General features: G+C 41.4%; 2 pseudogenes; both read left to right on the top strand.

Moving 5' to 3' along the window:
- LOC101610951 overlaps positions 1-5,420 on the top strand; it is a 63,304-nt pseudogene extending 57,884 nt beyond the window's left edge.
- A 14,814-nt stretch (positions 5,421-20,234) lies between these two features.
- On the top strand, positions 20,235-20,793 carry LOC101617656 (annotated as a pseudogene).
- Positions 20,794-25,032: the final 4,239 nt, after the last annotated feature.

Raw genomic sequence — 25,032 nt, 5'->3', positions numbered from 1 at the left:
GTGACACGTGACTGTAATTACGCCTCTCATGAAATTTTTATTTTGGCCTGGAATCCTGATTTACAGGGTGAGGTAACTTTTTACCACAAATCAACGCCCAACAGTAAATGAGGTAGCTGAGTTCTTCCCTTCCAGTAAAATAAGATGACTGTTGTTTAACATTGCTTTCTTGACATTTATGCCTGAACCTTAAAAGCTTCAGACCATGCAGAATTCTGAGAGTTATATGAAGTTTTTTGGGTTTTTTTTGTTTTAAGTCCTTCAGACCATAAGCTGATTATCTTTCCCCACATGGAGAGCTGCCACAGCTCCTCGGGACTACTCTCCCCTAATGTCATCTGCTGATGAGGAACCCAAGAGAAAAACGAGAAAGAAATCAAAAAGAACTGAGTGCCAATCTCCATTAAGCTGACTCAACTAAACAAATGGCAAGGCTCCATTGTTGTCTGCCCTTCACTATGCAGGGGGTGCTGCGGTTCTATTGCTACAGTAAATTCTGACCGAAAGGCGACCAAATATTGGCTTTTCAATCAAGGAGCTTCAAGCTGGCGCAGGCGCACAGCAGCCACTCACTCACATTCACTTCCCTGCTCATCCCACTCAGCTCTCTGCTGAGAGCTTATAAAGAAAGCCTGGAGGAAGTCCAGGGATCACTGACAAGATTGAAAGGGATGGAATGTTACAAACCTTTGTAAGTGGGAGCCTTCCTTGCCAACCAAAATTTGAAATATGTGCCTCTGCTTATCTGGCTATATAGAATAAGAAAAATCACAAAGAGCTTGCTAAGAATATACATTTCTATAGAACACATCAGCCTCAATCTAAATACTTCACTATTTTTTAAGAACTAGGAATCAGAGATGTTACTGGCCTAATAGCAAGCCACCCAGCACCTTCAATCATTTGGGAAATTATAAAACAGACCTGTGTCACTTCAACGCCTGAAATAGAGGCAGGAAGACATTATCAAGTAAGCGTGTTCAATGTGGGGTATAGGAAATGGGGCCATATTTCACGTGGTTGTGGGGTGACAAATTTTACGTGGAGCTGCAGCTACAGCAGGGCACTGCATGATATTTCCTCAGGTACAAACATTGCTCTGTGCACATTTGTAAAGTATTTATAGTCCATCAGCTCTCTTGTCAGTAGGAAAATAATAGTGGTTCTGTGAGCATAAGGCAGATGGGTTTCATAATGAAAGTCATAGCATGTTTCTAAGTAAATTATTAAATCACCAACCCTCTAATGAAATGAAATTGTCTGCACCAATCTTCCAGGTAAAAGTTACCCTTCTTATACACAATGACCAGCCTCAAATAGGAGATTAATTGATCTATATGCTTCAAAAGACAGTGGGAAGGGAAGTAGCAGCCATTGAGCAAAGCACCAGACACTGAGTCAGCACTTACTATGCAAACTCATGAGAAAACAATCACTCCCCTGTTTGAAATGACAGCATCCAAACAGGCTAGCTCACTTACTAGCAGTGGAATGTAAAGAGGTGATAGATGGACGATTTGAAAATCTAGGCCTCAGCACAATCTACTTTCAAGTCTTCAAATAGCATGTAACAACTCCCAGATTGGGCAAAGTGGGCCTAGAAAATCTTGCCTGACCTTTTCAAACCAAAATTAAGCACTTGCCTGTGAGGCCTAAGGACTTGGTTCAAGGATCGATTCCCCAGGACCCATGAAAGCCAGATGCACAAGGTGACACATGCATCTGGAGTTTGTTTGCAGTGGATGGAGACCCTGGTGTGCCCATTTTCTCTCTCTCTCTCCCTCTTTCTTTCTGTCTCCCTCCCTCTTGCTCTCTCTGTCACTTTCAAATAAATAAATAAAAATAAACAAAAATTTAAATATACTCTCAATAAGCAAGGCATCCACAAGCTGATGTGTGCTCATATTCATACATACTGAGGAGTTGTATGTAACTCTGTTACATTTTGTGCATATGAGCTATATGCTCTAATATAATTGCTCTAACCAGAAGGACTCATTAATCATAAACATGGTCATAATAAACTTTTTTTAAAAGAGTTGAGTAAAATGGAAACTGGGTCATCTAATCCTCCATCCATTTTTTTCATTTTGCAAGTATTAAGTGAGCATCTATGCTACATACATTATTCTAGACATTGGGATACAGTAATAAACAAAACATTTTGATCCTTACTCTAGTAGATGTTATAATGGAAAACACAGTCAATAAACAATTTTCTTCAGCTGTGTAGTAGTTTGAATATATATCCCTTCTAGACTCAACTATCTCCAGAAGCCTGCTGGAAGAGCAGGTGGGTCTTCCATCTGGACCCAAGGTGTGTTCAGATCCAGCTGGGCTCCAGCTGTTTGCTCTTGCTGGCTGCTGGGTGTCTCTCTGTACTGTGGTTGCATGATGAAGTGAGCCAGTTTCCTCCACCATGATGAAGCCTCCTGGAATCAGTAATCCTGAAATAAACCTCTTTCTCCCATAAACTGCTTCTGGTTGGATGTTTATCCCAGCAACCAAAAAGTAACTGCAGGGCTGGAGATGTGGTTCATCAGTTAAGGCACTTGCCTGCAAAGCCTAAGGACTCAGATTCAATTCCACAGTACCCACCTAAAGCCAGATGTACAAGGGGATGTGTGTGTCTGTTCTTGGACTGTATATAAAGTTTGCTCAGTGGAAGAGAACTCATACCTTTCACTGGGAACCAAGTCAGACTTCTATGGATAGGAAACTCATAGACTCCACAGAGAGAACCCCACAGCTCTTGGGCTAAGAAGAGTAAATGCACACATCAAAAAGTCTCTCAAATGACTATGCATATCACCTTTAATCCAAGCCATTTTCACCCTTGGCTGGAGAATCTGCTGTTTTTGTTTGTTTGTTTGTTTGTTTTGTTTTGTTTTACATATGTCAGAGAATACTGGGAAAATAAAATACAAGACCCATCAATATGACAAGAAAAGATAGCTGGCTGCCTGCCATGAGATGAGTCACCTCTACCACATCTGCCAGGGCACAGCAGACATTGCAGAGGAAGTGGTAATGTTAACACAAGAACTGCTGTCACTGGTAGCCTGAAAACCAGCTACAGGGAGGTAGCCGCTCAAAACTCATCAAAGCCGAAATCTAGAGGCTGCATAGAACTCAACACTAAATCAGACTTCTAACATGCAAACTCAGGGAACATTGCCAAAGAGGAGGTGGAAAGATTGTAAGAGCCACAGGATGGGTAGGACTATCCTTAGGCACTATCCCTCTCCCTGCCCCCAACACACACATACACACACACACAGAGACTGACCCCTCAGTGAACACCAATCACTCCACTGAGGAGTGCCCTCAGTGAAATGGGAGCAGAGATGAGGGGATATAAGAGTATAGCCACTTGAAAAAGAAAGAAAGAGAGAGAGAGGGAGGGAGGGAGGGAGGGAGGAAGGAAGGAAGGAAGGAAGGAAGGAAGGAAGGAAGGAAGGAAGGAAGGAAGGAAGGAAGGGAAGAAGGAAGGAAGGAAGAAAGAGAGAGAGAGAGAGAGAGAGAGAGAGGGAGAGAAGCTATAAACATGTAAAACACAGGGCTGGAAAAATTGCTTAGTGGTTAAGGCGCTTGCCTGTGAAGCCTAAGGACTCATGTTCAACTCTCCAGATTCCACATAAGCCAGATGCACAAAGGTGAGGCAAGTGCAAGGTCACACATGCCTACTAGGTGGCACAAGCATCTTGAGTTCAATTTTAGTGTCTGAGGCCCTGGCGTGCCAATTGTCTCTCTCTTTCTCTTTGTCTTTCTCTAAATAAATAAGCATATAAAACATTGATAAACTGCAAAATAAGTACACTAAATAAAAGAAGCTATACAATGGGCTGGTGAGATGGTTTAGCAGTTAAGCACTTGCCTGTGAAGCCTAAGGACCTGGTTCAAGGCTCAATTCCCCAGGACCCACATTAGCCAGATGCACAAGGAAGTGCACACATCTGGAGTTTATTTGCAGTAGCTGGAGGCCCTGGTATGACCATTCTCTCTCACTCTTTCTCCCCCTCTCTCCCTCCCTCTCTCTCTCTCTCCCTCTCCCCCCCCCCTTATTCTTTGTCAATTTCAAATAAATAAATAAAAATAAACAAAAATTTTTTGAAGAAGCCATACCAAAAAAAAAAAAACAACACTCTATTCATTCTAAAATTTACTAAACTAGCCTAGAATAAAAACGACTAGATCAGTGATTGCCTAAGGAATGCAAGGCATGGGGACAAAAAAAGCCAAGAAAGGATTAGAAAAGGCACATAACACACTTTCGAGAACTAATGGAATGATTTGAAGAGTGAAGTGCTTGTCACACAAGTATGAGGACTTGGAAGTTGGATCCCAACCACCAATATAAAGCACTAGCATGATGGTATGTGCCTGTAATCCCAGTACTGGAGAGGCATATACACGAAAATTCCCAAGACTTGCTGGCCAGCTAATCGAGCCAAATTAGTAAGCTCTAGTTTCAATAAGAGGCTATCTCAAAAAAAAAAAAAAAAAAAAAAGGGAGGAGAGGTGGAGCTGGACAGATGGCTCAGCAGTTAAAGGCACTTTCTTGTAAAGCCTGATGACCCAGGTTCAAATCCCCAGTGCCCACATAGAGCCAGATGGACAAAGTGATGCCTGTGTCTGGAGTTTGTTTGCAGTGGTAAGAAGCATCCATGCTTCTCCCTCTCTCCCTCTCCCTCTCTCCCTCTCTCTCTCTCTCTCTCTCTCTCTTTCACTCTCACTCTCTCCCTTTCTCTGTTTGCAAATAAATAATAAATAAAATAAGGTGGAGAGTAACTGAGGAGGACATCTACATCAACCTCTGTCTTCCACACACAATCCTTCCCCCACACACATGTGAATACACACAAAAACTTGGAACATGGGTATATTCATAATCTTGATGGTTGGTGATGATGAGGATGACTCAAGCAATTGTATACATCAAAACTTCTCAGGCTATAAACCTTTGAAATGTGTAATTGACTGTACGTCATTAAAGCTATTTCGAAGAAAGAGTGGATGCAACAGGGAAGTGCTTCATTTGGAAGAATGCATGACAAAGTATATAAGCTAAAATGCCAAAAGCACCACCTGAGAAAGTGAGGGAAATAAAACTATGAAAGAATGCTATAAGCAAAGAGCGCAGATCAGGAGAGGCCTAAGTGGCTCATAGCTACGGGAAGCATCCTTGGTGATAGGCACCTGGTGAAATTTGCCATTTCGGTGGCCACAAAATGTTTGCTTCTTGTGAATGGAGCAGCAGCATTTCCTCATCGGCGGCACACGATGCAACGTGTACCGATCATCTCGCTCACAAGCCCGAACTGAGCACCAGCGCCCCGGTCTGTAGGCGACACCACCGGGTGGCGCTGCGCGCCAACTCGACGCAAGGTCTCCCCCCAGAGCCCGTGGTCTTTGACTGAGAGACTTGCATTGTCTTATGGTGCTGAGCCCCAGAGCGTGAAGAGAGAGACTCCTTAGAAAGAAGAAGGGCTTTGGTGGAGAGGGACCCAAAAGGGGAAAGAGCAGGTACTGAGATGGGATTATGGTCATAGTATTTTGTTTGTATTTGTGGAAGTTGTCAATAAAAAGTTGAATTAAAAAAAAAAAAAAACATTTCTAAGATTCCAAAACCACTTGATCTGTTCCTGTCCAGGCTTGGGAAGCTGTGTTCTCTCATGGAGTGCTTTCATAGGCTTCCATTTATACATTCAAAGCTTCTTCCCTTTCCACACATTCATTTTACTACCCATCATCATGTGACCTTGCTTAACATAAGTTGTACTGTTGGATCAGCTTCAATGTTAGTGTGAACACTAATGTTAGATCCCATTAGAGGTCCTGTATTGTCCAAACACGAAAGGTGCATTTTCTTCTTTAAGTGAAATGCATGCCATAAAATATACTGAATTTTTTTAAAACATTTTTGTATTTTATTTATTTATTTATTTGAGAGACACAGGCAGAGGAGAGAGAGGGAATGAGAATGGGCGAGCCAGCGCCCCCAGCCACTGCAAATGAACTCCCGATATATGCACTACGTTGTGCATCTGGCTTACTTGGCTCCTGAGGAATGGAACTTGGGTCCTTTGGCTTTGCAGGCAAGTGCCTTAACCATTCTCCAGCCCCAAATAGACTACTTTTAACACTGGATTTTAATCTTTATCCAGAAATATAATCTATTGATTTAAAAAAGGAAACTTCCATCTTCTCTAATAGTAATTCTTTCAAAATGAGATTATACACATGCCATGAAATTCATCTTTCAAAATGCACAGTTCAAAGTCAGACATGGTGGCACAGACCTGTAACCTCAGCATGTGGGAGACTGCAACAGGAGGACTGGGCTGCACAGCAAATTTCAAAGTGACTCAGTTATTTGTTGGGACCCCAAAGTAAATAAATGAGTAAGAATAAAGGCTACAATAGAGTGATTTTAATACACTCACAGATCTGAGCCACCATCAGCATTGTCTAACTCCAGATTATTTTTAATCAATCCAAAAATAAATTCTAGACCCACTAACAGCTGTTGTTCACTCCACTCTTCCCTCTGCCAAAAGTTGCTGATCTGTGTGCTTCTGCCTTTCTGGTTTTGCCTCCTCACAGACTGCTCCCCCCACTGTGATGACTTTTGTGGTTGGCTTGTTTATGTTGTAGCATGAAATGGTGCTTCTTTCATGGCTAATATTCCGCTGTACAGATAGAGCCCCTTGTGTTTTCCTGGTTGTTGCGTGTCAGAGGAGAGAATGCAGAGGTGGCACAGTCTAACATGGAGAAGAGAGAAGGAAGACCACAAAAGACGAACTGCTCAGTTTTAGACATAGTCAGTGTGAGTCCTTGTTGTGCTGGGGGAAGTGGATGAAGGGAAAGGGCTATGACATGGTGAGATCCCAGTGAGACCAGGATGTTAACAGTGCTGTGGTTCCAATGAGACCAGGGTATTAACAGTGAGGTGATGCCATGGAGACAAAGCTGTTAACAATTCTGTGGTCCCAAGTGAGACAAGAGAATTAAAGATACTGTGGTCCCAGTGAGACCAAGTTGTTAATAGTGCTGTGGTCCCAGTGTTACCAGGAAGTTAACGGTGCTGTGGTCCAAGTGAGACCAAGATACTAAGGGTGCACTGGTCCCAGTGAAACTAGGATGTTGACAGTGTTATCATCCCAATGAGACCAAGATGTCAAGGTTGCTGTGGTCCCAGTGTTACCAGGAAGTTAAGGGTGCTGTGGTCCCAGGGAGACGAGGGTGTTAATGGTGCTGTGGTCCCGAGCAGGCCAGTGTGTGGCCTCCCACAAGTGAAGGGGGCTCAGGCATCGTCGAGGACTTCACCACTGCCTGTGTTGTGTCTTAGGGAGAATGGGAAGCATTTCTTCTCATGGGCCTATTCTAAAGCGACAGAAACCCAGAGGTTGGAAACTTTGTAACAGAACATCTCCCATTGCCTAGCCTGTGATTTAATCGTGGTATTTAATGTGTAATACTGTTAGGAGGAGGGGATTATTGATAAGCAAAACTGAATGCAATACCTTCCATTCTTTCCTTTGAGAAACTTTTTTGCTATGTTGTACCTCAAAATCTCAAGGGACCATTATTAGACTACAAAGAGATCAAGCTTGGCTGCTTGTACCTTTTTTTTTTTTTCTCTGCTCATATATTTTATTTTTACTTTTTTTAAATTTTATTTATTTGAGAGTGACAGACAGAGAAAGAGGGAGGGAGAGAGAGATTGGGCATGCCAGGGCCTCCAGCCACTGCAAATGAACTCCAGATGCACGCGTCCCCTTGTGCACCTGGCTAATGTGGGTCCTGGGTAATCGAGCCTCGAACCGGGGTCCTGAGGCTTCACAGGCAAGCGCTTAACTGCTAAGCCATCTCTCCAGCCCCTATTTTTATGTTTTTATTGATAACTTCCATAATTGTAAACAATATCCCATGGCAATTCCCTCCCTCGCCCCACTTTCCCCTTTGAAACTTCATTCTCCATTATATCCCCTCCCCCTCTAAATCAGTCTCTCTTTTATTTTAATGTCATGATCTTTTTTCTTCCTATTATGATGGTCTTGTGTAGGTAGAGTCAGGCACTGTGAGATCATGGATATCCAGCCCATTTTGTGTCTGGAGGAGCACATTGTAAGCAGTCCTACCCTTCCTTTGGCTCTTACATACTTCCTGCCACCTCTTCTGCAATGGGCCCTGGGGCATGGTATATGTGATTGAGATATTTCAGTGCTGAGCACTCCTCTGTCACTTCTCACACCATGGTGCCTTCTGAGTCACCCCATACCATATCTTAAGCCAGTCTCTACTATCACACTGCCCCCACCACCATCACCACCACCACTCTCTCCTCCACCATCACCACCCACTAAATCACCACATCTCTGTTCTCTCCATCCTCACTGCCACCACTATCTTGCCTATCTCCTGACACTTCTCCTAAAAAGTAAGGAGCTATTAAGCAGCCTATCTAAACTCTTCAACCCTATGCCTGCTCTCTGATTACCTGAAACCAAGACTCTTAACTCCATCTTTATGAAAATAGGTGATGCAGCTCTTCCCTATATAGCTTCATCCTCTTAATTTAATTTTAATAAATATTGTTGGGGTAATTATCCCCACTAAAAGACTCTCAGGGCAAGCTGGGTGCATACCTATAATCTCAGTACTACAAATGCTGAGGCAGAAAGATTACAGTGAATTCGAGGCCAAGCTGAGTTACATAGAAAGTTCCAGGACAGTCAAGTTACATAGTGAAACCCTGTTTTGTAAACAGGTTTGAGGAGCCTCCCACAAGTGAAGGGAGCTCAGGCATCATTTAAGAACACCACCAGTGAGGTGATGCCATGGAGACAAAGATGTTAACAATTCTGTGGTCCCAAGTGAGACAAGAGAGTTAAAGATACTGTGGTCCCAGTGACAGTACAGTCAGGAAATTGCTTGCATACCAAGTACATTCACAGAAAGATATAGCACGTGTGTGTCAGTAAGTGTTTATGTCTGGGGTACAGATCTACTCAGAAAACAAGCTTATTATGAAGTGACCCAAAAGTTCAAAGTAAAGGCTAGATTATGGGTTATCAGAAAAATCAAATTAAAATGGCACAAGAATGATGGGCTGGAGAGATGTTTTAGTGGTTAAGTGCTTGCCTGTGAAGCCTAAGGACCCCAGTTCGAGGCTCGATTCCCCAGGACCCACGTTAGCCAGATGTACAAGGGGGCACACGCATCTGGAGTTCGTGTACAGTGGCTGGAAGCCCTGGCGTGCCCATTCATTCTCATTCATATTCTCTCTCTCTCTCTCTCTCTCTCTCTCTCTCTCTCTCTCTCTCTTCCTCTCTCTGTTGCTCTCAAATAAATAAATAATAATAACAAAAAAAAATTTTTAAATAATGACAGTATTGACATCAGTTCCACACAAACTAGGAAAATACCCTACTCAGGACCAGATGTGGCAGCATATACAACCAATTATCCCAGCACTTGGGAGGTTGAGACAGAAGGACCAGGAGCTCAAGGTCAGTCACAGCTATGTAACGAGTTTGAGAATAACCTTAGCTACATGAAACACTGTCTCAAAAGATGATCATGGCCAGGCATGGTGGCACATGCCTGTAATTCCAGCACTCGGGAGTCAGGGGTAGGAAGACTGCCATGAGTTCAAGGCCACCCTGAGAATGCAGAGTGAATTCCAGGTCAACCTGAGCTAGAGTGAGACCCTACCTTGAAAAAACAAAAAGGAAGGATGATCTTATGAAATATTGAAAGACTGCTGAAACACAATGCAAAATTGAAAGGAAATGTTAGTTAAAATTTGTCAAAAGTGATTTTAAAGTGATTCCATCCTTTCTATGTCACATCTGGTGCAACCTACCTTTCCCTATAACATCCTAATTTAGTAAATTTTCAAGTTGATTCAGATTTATAGATAGTTTATTACTAAATAGTTATAACTAGAATACTGAATTGCTTAAAATGTAGTGTTTGAGCCGGGTGTGGTGACGCATACCTCTAATCTCAGCACTTGGGAGGCAGAGGTAGGAGGATCGCCGTGAGTTTGAGGCCACCCTGAGATTACATAGATAATTACAGGTCTGGGCCAGAATGAAACCCTACCTCAGGGGAAAAAAAAAAGAAAAAAAAAACTGCTATTTGAATAATGTAGTCAAACTCATTAATTTGTTTAACCAGTTATTTATTAATAATATTATATATTCAAATATTGAGTTAAGAAAAAGTAATTAGTGTTATTTATTTTGTTTCTACTTTTCAGTACTAGGAATTGAACTCCGTTTTACTCATGCTAGATAAGCACTTCCCCATGAACTATATCCTCAGTTCATTGTTATTTTTATTGTGAGACAAGATCTCACTAAGTTACACAAGCTGTCCTTGAACTTGCAACCCTCCTGCTGTACCCTTCAGAGTAACTAGGATTACAGGCATGTCCTGCCATTCCTGGCTATAAAAATGTCATAGTTACTTGTTTAGTACAAAGCACGGGGGATAAAATCTATTAAGTAAATAATGCAGTCCCTGCCTCTGAAAGGAAGGGAGGACATGAAGCAGGGAATCAATCGGTGAAGAAAGCTGCTGTAGCTGGGCATGGTGGTGCACACCTTTTATCCCAGTACTCTGGAAGCAGAGGTAGGAGGGTCACCATGAGTTCAAGACACCCTGAGACTACAGAGTGAATTCCAGGTCATTCTGGGCTAGAGTGACACCTTACCTCAAAAACCAAACAATAAGAAAGGAAGGAAGGAAGGAAGGAAGGAAGGAAGGAAGGAAGGAAGGAAGGAAGGAAGGAAGGAAGGAAGGAAGGAAGGAAGGAAGGAAGCCGCTCTAGGGCTGGAGAGATGGCTTAATGGTTAAGGTGCTTGCCAGCAAAGCTAAAGAACCCAGGTTCAATTCCCCAGCACCTACATAAAGCCAGACGCACAGGTGGCGCATGTATCTGGAGTTCATTTACAGTGGCTAGGAAGCCCTGGTGCATCTATTCTTTCTCTTTCTCTTTCTCTTTCTCTTTCTCTTTCTCTTTCTCTTTCTCTTTCTCTTTCTTTCTCTCTTTCTCTCTTTCTCTCTTTCTCTCCCTCTCTTAAATAAATAAATACAAAAAAGAAAGACGGGTTGGAGAGATGGCTTAGTGGTCAAGTGCTTGCCTGTGAAACCTAAGAACACCAGTTCGAGACTCGATTCCCCAGGACCCACATAAACCAGATGCACAAGGTGGCACATGCATCTGGAGTTCGTTTGCAGTGGCTGGAGGCCCTGGCGTGCCCCTTCTCTCTCTGTCTGCCTCTGTCTGCCACTCTCAAATAAATAAGTTAAAAAAAAAAAAAAAGAATCAAAGTAAAGACAGGGTGAAAGGAAAGAAGGAAGGAAGGAAGGAAGGAAGGAAGGAAGGCAAGAAGGCAAGGAAGGGAGAAAGGGAAAGCAAGCCACTGTAACATGCAGTAGGGTGAGCTGTGCCAGAGCCAGGGTAGTAGCAGTGGAAGTGGAGAAAAATGAGCAAATATTAAATAATCTAAGATACATGGTGCATAGTTAAGATATGGCAATAAAGTAATCGAGAAGAAAACGGGTCATTTCCTGGCCTGGGCAATGAAAGGAGTGGTAGTGCTTCTCAAACTTGACCACATGTACTAGTCACCCAAGAATGAAGGTTCTGACTCAGTAGCTTGAACTCTGGAAAAGGAACTCTGCATTTCTACCAAGATTCACAGTGTCACTGATGTTTTAGGTGTTGACAACACATCTGAGTAACAAGAGGATAGAGAAAACAGGAGAGGCAAGAACAATGGAAGATGTGGTCAGTTATGCTACATTAAAATTCCTCATTAAATGGTCTGGAGGGATGGCTTAGTGGTTAAAGTGCTTGCCTGCAAAGCCTGAGGACCCATATTTGACTCTCCAGGTCCCACATAAGCCAAATGCAGAAGGTGACATAAGCCAGGCATATTGGCACATGCCTTTAATCCCAGCACTTGGGAGGCAGAGGTAGGAAGATCGCTGTGAGTTCGTGGCCACCCTGAGATCACATAGTGAATTCCAGGTCATCATGGACTAGAATGAAACCCTACCTCAAAAAAAGCAAACAAAAAAAAAAAGGGCTGGAGAGATGGCTTAGCAGTTAAACGCTTGCCTGTGAAGCCTGAGGATCCCGGTTCAAGGCTCAATTCTCCAGGACCCACGTTAGCCAGATGCACAAGGGGTCTCACATGTCTAGAGTTCGTTTGCAGTGGCTGGAGGCCCTGGCATGCCCATTCTCTCTCTCACTCTGCCTCTTTCTCTCTCTCTCTCTCTCTCTCTCTCTCTCTCTCTCTCTCTCTGTCGCTCTCAAATAAGTAAAAATAAACAAAAAAAAGTAAAAAAAAAAAAACAATGGTGAATCAAGCGCACAAGGTCACACATACACACAAGGTGGCACATGCACCTGAAGTTCAATCACCCTAGCATACCACTTCTCTCTCACTCACTTTTGCTCTCGCTCACTTGCTTCTACTCTTGCTCCCCTTCATTAAAAGGGGGACGTCTCTTGAGATTGCCTCAAAAAAAATTTTTTTTAATTCCTCATTAAAATCTCATCAGAGAAATCCTGTAGGTGGTTAGCCAGTCTGCTACAGGAGAATGAGGAAGAAGAGATTTTATGAAAAATTTTGTGGACCTTGTCTCTGCCTCTTCACCCCATTTTAATGATACAGGGGGTTGAAGCCAGATTCCATTGAGTTGAAATGTGTGAGGTTCAAAAGTGACTCTTTCAAGAAGGGAAGGGCTGGAGAGATGGCTTAGCAGTTAAGGCACTTGCCTGTGAAACCTAAGGACCCAGGTTCAGTTCCCTAGTACCCATATATGCCAGATGAACAAAGTGGCACATGTGTCTGGAGTTCGTTTGCAATGGCTAGAGGCCTTGGTGGGCCCATTCTCTCTCTCTCTCTCTCTCTCTCTCTCTCTCTCTCTCTCTCTCTCTCTCTATATATATATATATATATATATATATATTTATTTATTTATTTATTTACATATATGTGTGTGTGTGTGTTATATTATATTATATTATATTATATTATATTATATTATATTATAATCATCAACAGGCTCCTGGAAAGATCAGTGAGGCTTCCTGCATAGCATTTCTGCTTTATCATTTGTAAATGTACAAGAGGCATTCTATATTGTACTTTAAATTGCTTTGCTCTTCATTTTAACTTCTGTGTTATATAATTTGGGTTTTGTATAGACACAATACTTTAAAATAAAGGAGACAGCTGTCTAGAATCTTCCTACTATCATTAGCCCAAAGCCCTCTTTAAAAATTTTTAAAAAATTTTTTTTAGTTATTTGCAAGAAGAGAGAAAGTAGGTGCACCTTGCCACTGCAAACAAACTCCAGATACATGCACCACTTTGTGCATCAAGCATTACACAGGTACTGGGGGATCAAACCCATGCCATCAGTCTTTGTAAGAAGCACCTTTATGGTTAATGGTAAGACCCTATTGCCAAAGACACCATATGCTGTTGATACAGAACATAGAGAAACCTGGCTGGAATCTAGAAGAGAGTCATTCCCCAGACAGTCAGCTTGTCTAGTGCCAGAAGGTGCTACGTGGGCAACTGGTGGAAAATGACCGACATCTGTCCAAGCAACACAAAGTCTAAGCTACTCAGAATCAAACAACCTGACATGATGTTCACCCAAGTGCAATAGTAGCACACAGCACTAGTGGGTAACAAACTGTTATTGAATTGGCTAACAGATCCACTCAGTGGAATGGAATCCATAGCTGAAACTGGGAAACAAGTCAGAATCATATCCAAAAAACAAGTTTGTTCCCCAACATCAAGCTCCCACCAATCTACAAGACGGCCTACACTTATTAAATTCTCTCTAAAATAATAATGGTTATCCCATTTATCTGGTGCTGACTTCATCTCCATAGGAGAATCTGCTTCTCTTTTTCAGATGGACGCAGATTCTGAGGAGAGAATCAGCCCATCATACGTCACCAGGGCCCCAACTGAAATTAAGAGCATTTGGGGAAATGAGCAAGAGTGCTGCTTTCTGGGTGAACCTGGTACCAGCACAAGGGCGATGGAGATACATGCAGAGAACACTCAACTCCTACCAAACCAGAGATCCAGAGACACAGAGGCTCCCGAAGACTTTATCACTGAAGTAGACCTAAAACAAACCCAACATGGCTCAAGGAAATTTGTGGAAGAGGGGTTGGAAAGATTATTAGAGCCACAAGTTGGGACATGATGCACAGAGACATTGCCTCTTACCCATAACTGATGGCTACCCCCACAATGCAAGACCCACAATCTCCAATGAGGAGGGTCACTTCGGGGAGGGGGGAGGACAGTGAGGAGGCTAACGATGGTACCAACATGGCTGTATACACACTAAGTATGTACATAAAAACTGATAAAGAAAAAAAAGAAGGAAAAAAATCCTTGGGTGCAAAAAAAAACTTATTCTATATATAAGCATTTACAGGAATAGTAAATACATGCAAGATAATTGGTTTAGCTAAAAAGTTATTGAAAAGATAACTTTCAACTTTTCAGCTCTCTCAATTATGGAGAAATCCTATCCATTGCTGCTTTTTTTGTTTGTTTGTTTTGTTTATCTTCTTTCTACTGCTGAGACTAGCTTTTTAAATTTTTTAAACATTTTTTTTATTTTTATTTATTTATTAGAGAGAGAGTGAATGGGCCTGTCAGGGCTTCCAGCCACTGCAAATGATCTCCAGATGCTTACACCCCCTTATGCATCTGGCTAACATGGATCCTGAGGAATCGAACCTGGGTCCTTTGGCTTGGCAGGCAAGTGCCTTAACTGCTAAGCCATGCCTCCAGCCCAAGATTAGCTTTTGTCATAACTGAAGATAGAGCACAATAAATTTGTGTTTTTCTGTTAACTGGAAAGAAAAATAAAAAGAAAGCACCTTTGCAAAGAAAAAAGGAAAGAAAGAAAGAACCTTTAACCATGAAGTCATAACTCCAGCCCAAGCCCTCTCTTTTGAAGCTGTATCTCTAATGCTACCCAATTTATTTTTACTACTAGCAACAATTTTTCTAATGCACATTATACACCTTTAAATCCTACTTGGTAAAAGCAATCAAATGTGGCACAAAGGAATCGGCGAATAACAATAAAGACAGAATTTGTGCACGTTTAGAAGGGACAAGTAGGGCAACTGCTTCCTTTGCTATGATAGAAGTAAGTTCTGCTAACTGACTACCAAATATGGAATGATGAAGTCCAGTATAATAGAAAAGTCTGAAGAAGATTCCTGAACAAAGCAGTGTGCCCTCTTATACTTTATTATATCAACAACCAAGGAAAATCTTGCAAAAGGCACAAATAAAGTGTGGAAGGCTGAGATAAAGAATGAAACTTAGCCAGGCATGGTGGTGCACGCCTTTAATCCCAGCACTCGGGAGGCAGAGGTAGAAGGATCGCCATGAGTTCAAGGTCACCCTGAGACTACAGAGTTAATTCTAGGTCAGCCTGGACCAGAGTGAGACCCTACCTTGAAAAAACAAAAATAAATAATAAAGAAAGAAAGAACTCTTTAAAAAAAAAAAGAATGAAACTTAGCAGGAAATGAGAAATGGAAGGATATAAAAAAGAACTGTTGAAGCCTGTAAAAGTAAGACGAAGATAAATGATAAGCAGAAAAATGAGAAAATGCAGCAAATCCCCAAAATTGACCCCACTATAGAATATTTATATAAAAGATACTGAGCTAGAAGATAAGTTTCCTAGATAAGCTAGAGTAAGTTCACACTGTGACATAAAAATTTATTCAGGATGAGTGGATAATGAAGATATGGCACATTTATACAAGGCAGTTCTACTCAGTGGTAAAGAAAAATGAAGTTATGAAATTTGCAGAAAAATGGACGGACCTGGAAAGTATTATACTAAGTGAGGTACCCAGGCCCAGAAAGCCAAGCACCACATGTTCTCTCTCCTATGTGGATCCTAGCTACAGATGATTGGGCTTCTGTGTGAGAAGGAAAATACTTAGTAGCAGAGGCCAGTAAGGTAAAAAGGAGACATAAAGGGTAGAGAAAGGAAGGGAAGAGGATACTTAATAGGTTGATATTGTATATATGTAATTACAATGATTGTAATGGGGAGGTAATATGATGGAGAATGGAATTTCAAATGGGAAAGTGTGGGGGTGGGGAGGGAGGGAATTACCATGGGATATATTTTATAATCATGGAAAAGGTTAATAAAAATTAAAAAACAATAAAAAATAAATAAAAATAAAACAATTTATTCAGGAAACATCATAGTTATTTACAGCTTTTTTTTTTTTTAAAGAAGAAAGGGAATGCAACCTTGGAAACAACAGAATCATACATAAAAAGACCTTGAAAGACCATCCAGCTCATGAAGGCATGCCAACCTCCAATGGTCAATGTGTGCAGGATCTGCGTCCAATTTCTAGCCAGGGCTCCACTCTTGTGGACCATTCTCCAGGCAGTAACTGGGTCTGGCAAAGGTAGGAAGACAACGTGTGCTAAGTAGGAGACTTCTCCTTTGCTTTGCTTCAGAGCTTTCTCATATGTTAGCCAAGAAATTATAAAAACATAAATGCAACCTGGGACTCTCTCTGCTTCCTCCTACCCTCCCTATTGCAGGAAGTTGATTAGGATCATTCTCTTTTTCTTAACTTCTTATGAACAACCTTCATACATATAGATAATATACTGCCAAGGGTGTGGTGACACACACCTTTAATCCCAGCATTTGGAAGGCAAAAGTAGAAGGACCGCCATGAGTTCAATGCTACCCTGAGGCTACATAGTGAATTCCAGGACAGCCTAGGCTAGAGTTAAACCCTACCTCAAAAAACCAAAATATATACAGAAAGAGAGAGAGATAATATACTATGATCATAATATCCTCCCACCACCTACTCTTTCCCGCTCCTGAATCCCCCTCTACTAAATCCTTTCTTCTTTCCAATTAGGCTCATTTCTATTTTGATGTCATCATTTTTCCCACCTAACTTGCAGATTTTGTATAGGTGACATCAGCCACTGTGAGGTCACAAATATTATGGCCACTTTGTGTTTGGAGGAGAGTATTACAAAGCACTTCTCCTCTTCTTTTGGCTCTTGTATTCTTTTGTTGTTGTTGTATTTTTTAATATTTTTATTTATTTATTTATTTATTTATTTATTAGAGACAGAGAAAGAATGGGTATGACAAGGCCTCCAGCCACTGCAAACAAACTCCAGATACATGTGCCACCTTGTGCATCTGGCTTATAGGGGACCTGGAGAATCGAACCTGGATCCTTGGGCTTTGCAGGTAAGCGCCTTAATCACTAAGCCATCTCTCCAGCCTGCTCTTATGTTCTTTTATCCACCTCTTCTATAATGATCCCTGGGCCTTGTAGGGTGTGACAGAGATATCTCAGTGCTGAAAACATAACTGTCACTTCTCAGGGCTTTGATGAGTTTTGAGTCATTCTAGTGGTCACCTCCCTCTGAAAAGAGAAGCTTCTCTAACCAAAAGTGAGAGTAGCATCAACATATGGGAATAAATATAAGCATTTAGAGGGCAGTTTTGTGGGCATAATATATCCACTTATCCAGACAACAGTAGGAGCTCCCCACCCCCCGGACTTATGACCTCCTCAGTCATATTCAGTACAAGGCGTGAATTCCTCTGGAATAAGCTTCAAGTCCAATCAGAGAGCAGTTGGTTTCCCCAAGAACAGACATGCCACCATGGCACCAGTTAGTACAATTGGTTTGGCTGGACAGCCATGTAGCTTTCAGGGTCCATTGCCAATTAACAACTGTTGGTGACTTTTCACTCCCAATAGCCTTCATAACACTTTCCAGCATTATGACATCTAGTCCACAGGGAGGAGGCTTCCAGCTCAGTTCCAGCTGGATTTCAGATTGACCTGCAGCCCAAGCATGTGGTGTCTTCAGCAGTAGGCTCTTACCATATAGTTCTAATGGGCAACCAGGAGCCTTGACATTACCCAATAATGTTTTGGGGGCATCAGGGCCTTGCTGATCAACAACTCACTGAGAATTATCCCACCACTGGCACTGAATTTTTCTTGTAACAATCAATGGCGTCTAGGCACAGGATTATCTACTGCCATGTGGTACTTTTGCCCAAATTCTTTTTTTGTTTATTTGGTTTTGTTTTTTGTTTTCCAAGATAGGGTTTCACACTAGTTCAGACTGACCTGAAACTCACTATGTAGTCTCAGGGTGGCCTCAAAGTCATGGAAATCCTCCTACCTCTACCTCCTGAGTGCTGGGATTAAAGGCGTGTGCCACAATGCCCTGCTCCAAACTCTTTTTTTACTATATTATTTAGCTAGTGAAGAAGTAAGTTTCTATATGGCTTAGTTATAGCATCTTTAATATTAACTTACACTCCTCCCCCCACATCATCTCCTCTATTCCCTCTCCTAATCCCACTTAGAACATTCTATCCCCAGTAATCTGCCCCTCTACTTACTTGTCTGCTATGCCCTTCCCCTAAGCCCTCCCCTCTCCTCTTTCCCTCATGGAACCTTTCTAGCAAGACAAAGAGATTATTCCCAGAAGGGCAAGTCCCAATGCAAAACATATGACACAAGAAACCAAGGTAAAACATCCCCACAAGCATGCCTAGTCCCGTGGTTTAAATATCAAGTGGGATCTACATAGAGAAATGCCAGTCAAAGAATTCCAAGACACAAATACAATAAGCAAATACAACACTTAAAGAGAACATTAACAAATGCCTGAATGAATTCTAAGACAGCACTCAAATAAATGTAATGAGAAAGGTTAGCCAAAAATAAAAATAAAGAGAGATGCTGAAGAAAACCTAATGGAAATGAAATAATTCAATGAAAAGGTCCTAAGAACCCCTCACCAACAGAACAGACTATGTAAAGGAGAGAATATTAGGACTTGAATACAAGACAATGGAAATAGATCAGAAAGCCAAAATTAATGAGATGTTTAAAAAAATAACATACAAAAACACCAAACATTCAAATTATGGGCATACAAGAAAGGGAAGAACTACAAATCAAGGACATATAAAATATCTTCAATAAAACTAGTGAAGAAAACTTTACAAAACTTCCAAAACAACAGTCCATCCACATACAAAACTTCAAATGAACAGGATCAGAAAGGAAATTTCCATGTCACATTATAGTTATAACATTAAACGCAGAAGCTAAAGAGTACTAAAGAATACAAAAGAGACATACATCCTAACTTCAAAGGGTAAGCCTGAGCTAGGAGATAGCTCAATGATTAAGACACTTGCCTGCAAAGCCTAATGTTCTAGGTTTGATTCCCCAGTACCCACAAAAATTCAGATGCATAAAGAGGAGCATGTATCTGCAGTTCATTTGCAGCAGCTGGAGGTTTTAACATGCCCACTCTCTCACTCTCTCTCTCTTCTCTCTGTCTCTGGTTACTAATACGTAAAATTTCAAAAAAGGTAAGTCCATAAGAATAGCATCTAATGTTTCAACAGAAACTCTAAAAGCTAGAAGGACTTGGAATGGAGGATTTCAAATAGTAAAAGACAACGGCTGTCAACCCAAATTATATACCCAGCAAAATTATCCCTAAAAATAAAAAGAGAAAGAAAACATTTCCATGATAAAAGCAAGATATATCAATATATGCGCACTAAGCCAACCATGAATAGAACACTGGATGTAGTACTTCACATTGAAGAGAATAAACACATTAAAGAGGCTATAGGAGGAAAAAACAATGATCAAAACTAGAGCTGGGCATGGTGGTGCACGTGTTTAGTCCCAGCACTTGGGAGGCAGAGGTAGGAGGAACGTCAAGAGTTCAAAGCCACCCTGAGACTACATACTGAATTCCAGGTCAGCCTGAGCTAGTGTAAGACTCTACCTCAGAAAATAAAATTAAATAAATAAATAAAAACTAGAACAATTGTCAAAGCATATGAAGATCAAGTCAAGAAGACACCAAACTCCACAAAATTTTTAACACGTTAGGGATTAACTCATTCCTGTCATTTATAACTCTGACTACCAAGGACTCAACTCCCCAATCACAAGACATAGGTTAAAAGGCTGAATCAGTAAGCTGAATCCATCCATCTGGTGTGTTAAGAAAACTCACCTTGTGGGAGCGAAACCAACGCCTGGCTCGGAGCAGCCGCCGCTGAGGTCTCTGTGTTGCTTCCACCTATCCACAATCATGGGGAATATCTTTGCAAACCTCTTCAAGGGCCTTTTTGACAAAAAAAGAAATGAGCATCCTCATGGTGGGCCTGGATGCTACAGGGAAGACAATTCTGTACGAACTGAAGCTGGGTGAAATTGTGACCACCATTCCCACTATAGGTTTCAACGTGGAGACCGTTGAGTACAAGAACATCAGCTTTACTGTGTGGGACGTGGGTGGCCAGGACAAGATCAGGCCACCGTGGTGCCACTACTTCCAGAACACTCAAGGCTTGATCTTCGTAGTGGACAGCAATGACAGAGAGCGGGTGAATGAGGCACGTGAGGAGCTCATGAGGATGTTGGCTGAGGATGAGCTCCGAGATGCTGTTCTCCTGGTGTTTGCCAATAAGCAGGACCTCCCCAGTGCCATGAATGCGGCCGAAATCACAGACAAGCTGGGGCTGCACTCTCTACGTCACAGGAACTGGTACATTCAGGCCACCTGTGCCACCAGCGGAGACGGGCTCTATGAAAGACTGGACTGGCTGTCCAATCAGCTCCGGAACCAGAAGTGAACCAGACCCCTCCTTCCCTCTCTCACTTCCTGCTCTCCGCTCTCCGCTTTCCTCTCATGTGGCAAACATGCGACTCTGTGGTCCTGAGTGCCAGAAGCTGTCTCCATGGGTTTGTCAGTGTGCATCGCACCGTGTGTACATGTGCAGACGCAGCCTGCAGCCAGGCTTTTATTTAATGTAAATAGTTTCTGTTTCCACTGAGGCAGTTTCTGGTACTGCTATGCAATATTACTTAGCTTTTTATTTTGTTTTATTTTATTTTATTTTTATTAACATTTTCCATGATTATAAAATATATCCCATGGTAATTCCCTCCCTCCCCACCCCCACACTTTCCCATTTGAAATTCCATTCTCCATCATATTACCTCCCCACTACAATCATTGTAATTACATATATACAATATCAACATATTAAGTATCCTCCTCCCTTCCTTACTCTTCCCTTTATGTCTCCTTTTTAACTTACTGGCCTCTGCTACCAAGTTTTATTGTAAAAAAAAAAAAAAAAAAATCAACTCACTGTCAGTACTGAGAAGGGATTTGGGTGTTTGGGTACCTGGCCTCTGGGAGCCACTGGCCTATAGACTGGTGTCGGGATCCATTTGGTGGTTGGTTTTTAACCCGAACCTAGTGCATTTTTTAAAATAGTTAAAAATACAAGAACACTTGAACACACAGAAGGGAGACTATGCCTAGTGTAGGTTTTGCAGTAATGGCCTAAATGCTAGTCCATCGGATCAGCTGTTCCCATGGGAACAGGAGGGACGGCGGTAACAAACCACCATCCGCTGCATGGTCACAGTAGAGCCCCCGTGACTTGCCTGTCTTTGGGTCACCTGCATTCCACAGCGTTTTGCTTGTACTTGTGCCCACACGGTCACCTAGTGGCGGGCTGGGGGCCACTGCTAGTTGGTTAGTGTGCGCATTCCCAGCTCGCTCTTGGGCCCGCTTGGACGCCCCGATGGGAGGCCTGAGTCTCACCAGCAGGAGCGCGTGCAAACTGGAGGGTCACTTCACTGCAGACCCAAACCCCGGAGCACCCCCATCTCCATGTATGAAATAGCTTCTTCCCTCAGCCTGCAAGGGTCCGATTTGCCATCGAGAAAGACGACCTCTACTTTTTTCTTTTGTATTCTGATAAAACACTGAAGAAGCTGGAGCTGTTAAATTTATCTTGGGGAAACCTCAGAACTGGTGTATTTGGTGTCGTGAAACCTCTTACTGCTTTCAATACACAATTAGTAATCAACTGTTTTGTATACTTGTTTTCAGTTTTCATTTCGACAAGCACTGTAATTATAGCTATTAGAATAAAGTCTCTTAACTATTTCAAAAAAAGAGAAAACTCACCTTACTATTAAAGACAGACACCACTTTAGGATGAAAGAATGGAAAAATATATTCCAAGCAAATGAATTTTAAGAAACAAGTAGGTGTAACTAAACTAATATTTGACAAAATAGACATTAAAACAAAAGCAATCAAAAGAGATGAAGAAAGTCACTATACTCATCAAAGGAATAATTAAGCAAGAGAGTAATGCAATCATAAACACATAAGCACAAAACACAACACAAGTGCACCAAATTTTATAAAGTGAACTGTAGCAGACATAAATACCAAGACAATAAGAGTGGGTAACTCCAATCCCACTCTCATCAATAGCTGATCTTAGCGTAAAATAAAGAAAGAAATAATGGAGCAAAGTGACACCATAGGGTCTTAACACACATGTACAGAACATTCCATCCAAACTATACAGAATATACATTCCCAGCAGCTCATGGAAACTTCTCTAAAACATATATAGTAGAACACAAAAAAAAATCCACAAATATAGGACAATTGACATAACTCTTTGGATTATATCTGACTTCAATGCAAGAGAATTAGAAATCAACAAGAGAAACAACACAAACTATACAAACTTTGGGAGATCAAGCAACACACTACTGAACAATGAATGCATTGTTGAAGAAATCAAGACAGCTGGGCATGGTGGCGCAGACCTTTAATCCCAGCATTTGGGAGGCAGAGGTAGGAGGATCGCCATGAGTTTGAGGCCATCCTGAGACTATATAGGGAATTCCAGGACAGCCTAGGCTAGTGTGAAACCCCACCTCTAAAAAAAAAAAGGAAAGAAAGAAGAAAGAGATGGGGAGGGAGGAAGGAAGAAAGGAAAAGAAATCAAGACAAATCAAATATTCATAGAGCTAAATGAAAATGAAAACATGCACCATACCAATATCTTTGGGACACAAGGAAGGAAGACTTAAGAGGGAAGTTTATAGCTCTAAATTCCTACATTACAAAAAAAGATCTAAAATAAATAACTTAATGATACATCTAAAGACTTTGGAAAAACAAGAACCATCCAAACACAAAAGTGCAAGACAGAAAAAAATAAGATCAGTACAGAAATTAATGGATTAGAAGTGAGAGAAATAGAGCTGGATAGATGACTCAGTGGTTAAAGGTGATTGCCTACAAAGCCTATAGGACTTTGTTCAGTTTTCCACTACCCACATAAAGCTAGATGCACTGAGTGGTACATGCATCTACAGTTCATGTGGAACATCTCTCTCTTTCTCTCTCCCTCTCTTTCATAAATAAATATTTTTAAAAATAAATGAAAACAAAGCCGGGCGTGGTAGTGCATACATTTAATTGCAGCACTTGGGAGACAATGGTAGGAAAGGTAGGAGGATTGCCATGAGTTCAAGGCCACCCTGAGACTACCAAGTGAATTCCAGGTCAGCCTGAGCTACAGTGAAACCCTACCTTAAAAAGATGTATGTGAACTGCCTTAAATCTGTCACATTTTCAGAAAACACTATGTCACAAAGGTTTGTGTCCTTTAGAGTTCACTCTGAGCTTAATCAATGTCTCCATAGCAAAGCTGACAACCAGAGAATTTGCCCTAGCTAATAGGCTAACCTGCCTCATAATTCCATAACCAGAGTTGGACTGGTAGCTAATGAAGGAAGAAACTGAATGAACTGACTGGTTTGGTAAGTTGTGTTTGTTTTTTTTTTTTTTATAAAATCCTATAAGAAAGAACTAATGACAAAAAATTATGTGAAAACACCAAAGACTTCAGATGGCCAAAAATGTTCTCAGCCTGAAGAATGCTATAGGTGGCCTCATCATAGCTGATTTCAAGACCTATTACAAAGCCATAGCCATGAATCAGCATGGTACCGGCATACAGACACAAGATCCAGGTATAAGTTCAAGTAAAAACAGCCACCTGATCTTTGACAAGGAGGCCAAAAACACACACTGGAGAAAAGGACAGCATTTTCAACAAATGGTGCTGGAGAAACTGGATAACTACATATAGATGAATGAATCAGACCCTTTTATCCAAAACAATGAACTCCCAAATGGATCAAGTACCTCAATATAACATCAAAAACTCTGAAATAGGGCTGGAGAGATGGCTTAGCAGTTAAGTGCTTGCCTGTGAAGCCTCAGGAGCCCGGTTCAAGGCTTGATTCCCCAGGACCCACATTAGCCAGATGCACAAGGGGCGTCTGGAGTTCGTTTGCAGTGGCTGGAGGCCCTGGTGCGCCCATTTTCTGTCTCTCTCTATCTGCCTCTTTCTCTCTGTCTGTCACTTTCAAATAAATAAATAAAGTAAATTAAAAATATTAAAAAAAAACTCTGAAATAACTAGGGGGAAAAGTAGGGAGAACACTCTAATACATAGGTATAGGAATGACTTTCTGAAAAAGACTCCAGTAGCCCAGGGAGTAAGAAAAACAATCAACCAATCTGTCCTCATGAAACTAAAAAGCTATTTAGAGCTAAGCAAATCATGAAGAGTCAATAGACATCCTACAGAATGGGAGAAGATCCTTGCTATCTGAACATCTGACAAATGTTTAACATCTGTTTAATATACAAAGACTTCAGAAACTAAGCAATAAAAAAATCAATCAACCTACTCAAAAAATGGGGCAAGGAACTGAACAGAAGAGTTATCAAAGGAAGAAATAAAATGGTGAATAAATAACTTTTAAAATGTGGAACATGTTTAGCTACCACAGAAATGCAAATTAAAATGACTTTGAGGTTCCATCTTACTCTGGTCATGAAAAACATGACCATCTTACTCTATCATGAAACAACAGATCACAACAAATGTTGGTGAAGGTGTGTGGAAAGAGGAACCCTCATCCACTGTTGGTGGTAGTATAACTTGTACAGCCACTATGGGAGGCAGAATGGAGGTTTCTCCAAAAATCGA

This window comes from Jaculus jaculus, chromosome 16, assembly GCF_020740685.1.
Source record: "Jaculus jaculus isolate mJacJac1 chromosome 16, mJacJac1.mat.Y.cur, whole genome shotgun sequence".
NCBI classification, from domain to species: domain Eukaryota; kingdom Metazoa; phylum Chordata; class Mammalia; order Rodentia; family Dipodidae; genus Jaculus; species Jaculus jaculus.
The sequence above is the reverse complement of the archived record's forward strand: the minus strand, read 5'-3'. Positions and strand labels throughout refer to the sequence as shown.